Genomic DNA, 6,395 nt, shown 5'->3' with positions numbered 1-6,395 from the left:
ATAGTTCTGCCTGCCAGTCACTGTAAAGAGGGGGTGATGTCTCTCCCTGCAACCCAGCACCAAAATCTCTTGTACTGCAAGCTCCTTCAATTGTCTGCTTCGGAGAGTAACACCAGACTTTTTGAGTCACTGTTTTAAGGTGTCCCACTAAAATGGAACATGAAGCTCATTTTCTGTAACTTTATCACTGGTATGAAAACTCCCAGGGTGAACTCTGCTCTCCAGAAACATAAATTGTTACAGAAAGAGTGTACAAAACTCTCCTGGGAGCCTCCATGAAGCTATGGATAATCTTACAGCCTGGATGGGTAATCAGGGGATCACAGAGTAGTTTCACAGAAAGCCTTTCTTCAGGTTTTGAGGGCTGTTCTGTGAGTGTCTTCGGAAGCCTTCAGCACTTCTAAATCCCTCTGCCAGCAATGGAGGATAGAGATGTTAAAACCTCTAGCAAATCATGACACTTGTGGATAGGTTAAAAAGGTTAGAGTATTGCCTTTGAGTGTGTAGTATTGAAAATGTGAACCCTGGTGTCATTGCCTCCTATGTGCATACTCATTTATAATTAACTTTGGGAAATTCTCTGCATTTCTCTCATGTTCTCTGCATTTCTCTTCCCTCCCCAGTTATTCTTTCCCCTGAGAGACAGCTCCTCTGCTTGCTTGGTGATTGCAGAGGCTTTCTGGGGGCCCAGAAAGCACCACACTCCCTTTGTTTCCTTCCTTCAGATATTTCTGTATGGAAAACCTGTCTCTGCTGAAAAATAGGTGAGAAAGGACCCATTCTATTCAACTTGTGAGGGCAGAGGCAAGTCAGAGTTCATCTCTGCTCCTGCTGTCTTTGACTAGATTTCCCCAACGCACATTGGAAACTTCTACCCCTCACTGCAAGCCAGATGTTTTTTTCTGATTAGTCAATACCCTTTGCAACCTCTTATGATTACTGCAAGCTTTTCTGGGCTGGATCATGTGAAATACCAGCAGGATTGAAAATGGAGGGAGCTTCAGTTGGTCTCACTGTTCAGAGAGACCGTGCAGAATTCAGGGCATAACTGATAATGTATCTCATGAGATTGTACAAATTGCTCTAAGATCGTTCCAATTTAACTGCTCAACTCATTCTAATTAAAGACTACACTGAGGAAAAGTGGATAAAATGTGCTTTTGTGGGTATGTGTGTGTATGTTGGGGGAGAAGGGAAATCGGTAAGGAGCAAAATATGCATTTGATTAACTTGTTTTGCTGTTTCATATTTCAATAGTCAATAACAGAAAACATGGTTTCTACAGGTAGTATAATCTGCCTCATTCTCAGTTCATCTAGTCCAGAAACATTCAGTTTTACTTTGTGGTCCTATTGCCTGAGCCAGAACTGCTCATGAGAAGCCCTATAATACAATGGAAGTACCTTCAGGGCACCATAGAAATTTATGTTAGTGTATCTCTTTGTGCATCCTTTGGGTGTCAGAATCTCTTCACATTCCTACTTATAAAAATGATTCCCTGAGCACACCTATATACACAGACACAATGAGCAGAGGTATTTGGTGTTGTTAAATAATAAAACACACCAACAACCTTCCCTCGTGGATTTTTGACATTAAAAGTACCATTCTCAGAAGTGTTACTCAGCTTTACCTTGAGATTTCAGAAATTGACATTGATGTTACAGAATTTTCTTTCAACAGAGATATAGTTCTAAACACTCTCCTCCAGAAAATGTATGATTCAGCATAATATAGAAATACATTGTGATCATTATTTGAAGTATGAATTTCTACCCAAGAAACCATCATATGGAACTGAGGAAATATTTCAGAGGGATACACAATACAGCTGCAAGAGAAACCCAGGCTGTGAAATCTGGATTTGTGTCTATGTTTGGAATAGCCCAAAGTCTGGGATTGGGTATTGTCATCTGGGATTTTCAAGGAGCTCATCTGGATAAAGAAAGGAGCAGATCACAGAATATGAACAGGACTGTTGATCCACCTTTCAGAAACAGTGTATTCCAAGTCTTTAGACTTACAAATACTGTTTATAAAGAACAACTGGCAGATTTTGGAACCAGATTTATTTTCTAGACTCAGTGTAGAGTAAGTGTATCTTGTCAAAAGCATATTTGAAGGAGGTACTCACTACCCTTCTGCTAAAGTAGCAGCAAGTGTCTGAAACAATCCCTTTCCAAAGCAGAAGCATGTTATTTTGTTATTATTCATGTTATATTTATGTGTGACAGGAATTACGTTATGCTTTCAACATTATACATGAGCTTTGTAAAACGGATGTTGCTAGCATCTCCTTTCTTTGTAGAAGCAAGAGTCTGTGGAAAGCAGTGGTACTTTTCTGTTTCGAATAATTTGGAGAAAGCCACTTTTAAATCAATAATGTTTTCCTCCCAGCCACTTCCTGAAAAGCAATAGTTTTTCACATACTGATTTTATATCACTGTAATTTTCTGGGTTTGCAGGACCTGGGCTACTCTGGCCATACTTGATGGATGAGTTTATGCAAAGGAGGGAAGTTCTTTAAATGCTAAGGTACTGTGTGTTTCCTTCTTGGTTCCATATATAGTGTATAAATCCCAGCTGCAGTTATAAGGGTAATTTTCATATTTTCTTAATGTCTCAGTATCTATTTTTATATAAGAAAAATGTATCACTAGCAGGTAGTGATAGACAACAGTAGTTTTTTGTGTAATGGCAGCAGTCAGGGCTATGAGCTTTGTGGCCTCATCACAATCCATATTTGTTAACTTCTTGGTCAAAACCAGTGGCTTACCAGAAGCTCATCGATATTTTAATCCATGCCCTGCTGGTCCTATCACAGCTGCTAGAGGGACATGAAGAGACCTACAAGTTAAAGAGGATTTTAGTTGACTGCCTGTGAAAATAAACACAGTCACATCTCCTAAGGCAGAGGCTGAAAATGTCTGCCAGGGAAAAAACGTCCATCTGGCAAAACTCTCCCTCTCTTGCCACAGTCACTGAAAATTGCTGTGCTTGTTCATGCAAAGGCAATACTGCCATACATACCTCCAGGCAGCCTTTCTTCATCCCAACCTGCAGAAGACAGATGTTGAGAGAAGTCCCTCCTGCTAGACCTCTCTGATTTGGTTTTTTTGGTGGTATTTCTTCCAGTCTTCAGCCTTCTGGTGAGCAACAGAGCCATGGGGAGTCCAAAGGAAAGGGGAGCTCCTAGAAGAGACAGGACATGTAGATCACCAAATATAAATCCAGAGACAATTCAAGCAAGGTGGCACAAAATGGCATCTCAAAAGTAAGAACACATTAGCAGGAAAGCATTTCTGCCAAGGTGACATCTATGCTAGGAACACTCCCCTGACAGATATAAAAGCAAACAGTGCTGGCAGAGTCTGTGGGTTGATGTAGTTGGCATAGTGGCTGGTGCAAGGTAAGGAGTAGAGCTTGTGCCAAGGCAGACGATTGCCTTCCCCTTTCCCTGCAATTACACTACCTGTGTGCACTGATAGCTACTCCAAAGTGAAAAATGACTACTGCAGATGCACCCACACTGCCAAAGGTGGCTTATCCCTCTGTGTTCTCAAGTTCTCTTCTGCAGGAGAAAATGCTGCTAGTGCAGCAGCAGCAGCCACCTTTGCTCTCATGACATCAGCCAACAGAGAAAAGCAGTTCCCAAAATCACCAGGAAACATTTTGGATCAGGATCACAAATGCTGAGAAAATACTCCTTTGCCTTTGCCTGGTGATTTGCTGCCACTTATCAATGGCTTGGCTGTGATATTGTCTCTTTTGACTTATCTCAGTTTCTGTTTTCAATTTGTCTTTTTAACTCAGTGGTCAGCTAAACCACCCACACTGATGCCTAGGAGTGATCCTCAGTTATTTCTCTATGCTATTATGCATGTAGACATGAAAATGTACTGGTTGTGACTGTGCAGCAAATTCAAGCCAAACTTAAAGTAAAAGCTATGAGGTCAGAGAGAAAACTCTGCCAATGTTTATTCCCTTATAGTCATCCAAGATAAATTTCATTTGATCATCAATCATCCCCAAATTCAGGATACACCAATGCTTTTCGATTTTTCTCAGGCTTCTCACAGATCTCTTCAATGGCATAGGACGAGTATCAGCAAGTGTCACTCACTCATTGTTTATTATCTTCTGCCAGCTCACTAGTACAAACACTCATTGAGAGAGGTTTTGGTGTCTCCTGTGGGAGCACTTCATTGTCCTTTCTCAACAGCAGCTACTCCCAAAACCTGAAGCATCTGGGCAGGTCCTGGGATCCCTTAATAGCTGAGGAAAGGGAGTTGGTGTGTCTGCAGCCTTTTTCAGGAACAAGCTGAACTAAACTAGGTGGAGTGTGTGTCAAAACTGGGTTCATTTTTCTTCTGGTTTTTATTTTCTGTAGCATGCCTTAGAAATTATTGGTCATGACTTCCCAAGAAGCTAAGTGTCCCTGCTTCCCTAGGAGAATCCGGTGAATACTCTTTCAGCTGCTTTGCAAACATTGACTAACTAATCCATGCAATACCCCTCGAGATAGGAAAAGGAGGCAGAGAGATTATATGACTTGCCCAAAGCCACAGAAGGAATAAGTGTCAGGCGTATTATGAACAGGGCATACAGATCAAAGGAAATACAATGAGCACTCAGGAGTTCCTGTCTCCCAGTCTGCTTTTTACAAGAGAGAACAACACTACTTTTCTACTGTATAGCTTTTACAGGATTTTTTTTAGTAAAGGATCTCATCAAAAGCTTGAAGGAAATCCAAATAAATCATCTTAACTGTACTACATTGGTGTGGATGACTTCGGTTTGTGAAAGGAATTTATACGCTTGCCGGATTTCAGCAGAAATGATGTTGTAAGATCACAAAGGCACAATCTATCTCTCATGTAAAGTTAATACAACAACTTTCCTCTATGGTCTTAGCTATACATCTGCAGGATTTCTTTTTATGTATGTGTTTTCATTTGTCTTAACTAACTTAGTTGGAAAACTTTACTAAGTGAAAGATTTAAGTAGCGAACTTCCTTGTAACAAAGGCTTGGTTTTCAGTCACAGCACTTCAGGGAATGAGGAACTTACAAATAGATGTGTACCATACACCACCCTTCTGGATTTTTTTGACAGCTACTTGGTACTTCAGGGGCTTGTATATCCCAAGAAAAAAACATTTTCATTGCAACTGTACTCCTGTCAAACTGAAGTCAATAGCAAAGTTCCTATAGATTTAAATACCCCAGGTTTGTACTTCTCGTTTCTGTCTTGATCTCAAATGAATTTTACTGTGGGGATCATATCAGAGATCCAAAGTGTAAGCTTGTGGAAACAAATATACTGCAATTTTATATTACCTTTACTACTGGGAACAAATATGTTGTCTTACCTTTTTTTTTTCCCAGGTTTTTAAGATTACTTGGCTTATGAGAACTCCTTTAGAGGAGTAGTGATACTGAATACTCTTCTGTGTATATCTGTATGTGTGCATAAGCACGTCTGTGAGCAGCAGAGTCAAAGCTATGCACAAACCCCCTACATTCCCTAATTTTAAAATTATGAGCTATATAATGAATGCTTTATTCAGAATGGCTTTCTCCCAGCTGAGTTTCGAAAAACTATTTTTAAAGAGAGATGGGACAATCAGAAAGACTGCTGGGCAGACTGTGGAGAGAATTGCAGGAAGATGTGTAAACACCATAGTCTCAAAGGGCTGAGTTGGATGTCGGACTGCCTGGAGGCTGTCTCGAGGTCCAGGTGCTCATTACCCAGCTGAGCCACTGGGGGTTCTGGGGCGACTGCAGATGGCAGCCACCCCTGCACACAATGGGATCGCCAGTGATGGGGGGGACCTGTTTCCTGATCGCTATTTGGAGACAATCTCATCTTTTTAAAGGGTGTTTTCTCAACTTGACTTGCTGGATTCTGCGTGGTACTGAAATTTGATTGCTTTTTACTGATTCTTTTTTAGCGTGGAAATGCCAATTGGATCCTCTTTAGAGAGACTCCTCATGATACCTGAATATTGTGCTCAGCATTGGGCCCCTCACTACAAGACATTGAGGTGCTGGAGTGTGTCCAGGGAAGGGCAGTGGAGCTGGTGGAGAGTTTAGAGCACCACTCTGATGAGGAACAGCTGAGAGAACTGGGGTGTCTGGAGAAAAGGAGATTCAAGAAGGGAGAACTTACCTCAAGGGGAGGTGGAGATAAGGTTGAGATAATCATCCCCTTGCACCAGGAGAGGATTAGACTGGATATTAGGAAAAATTTCTTCAGCAAAAGGGTTGCCAAACACTGGAACAGTTGTCCAGGGAAGCAGTTGAGTCACCATCCCTGGAGGTATTTAAGAGATGTGTAGATGTGGCACTTAGGGTTTAGTGGTTGACTTGGATAATTTGTTGGACTCAATGATC

The sequence above is a fragment of the Cyanistes caeruleus genome, chromosome 1, assembly GCF_971803275.1.
Source record: "Cyanistes caeruleus chromosome 1, bCyaCae1.hap1.1, whole genome shotgun sequence".
NCBI classification, from domain to species: domain Eukaryota; kingdom Metazoa; phylum Chordata; class Aves; order Passeriformes; family Paridae; genus Cyanistes; species Cyanistes caeruleus.
This window is presented reverse-complemented; position numbering follows the sequence as displayed.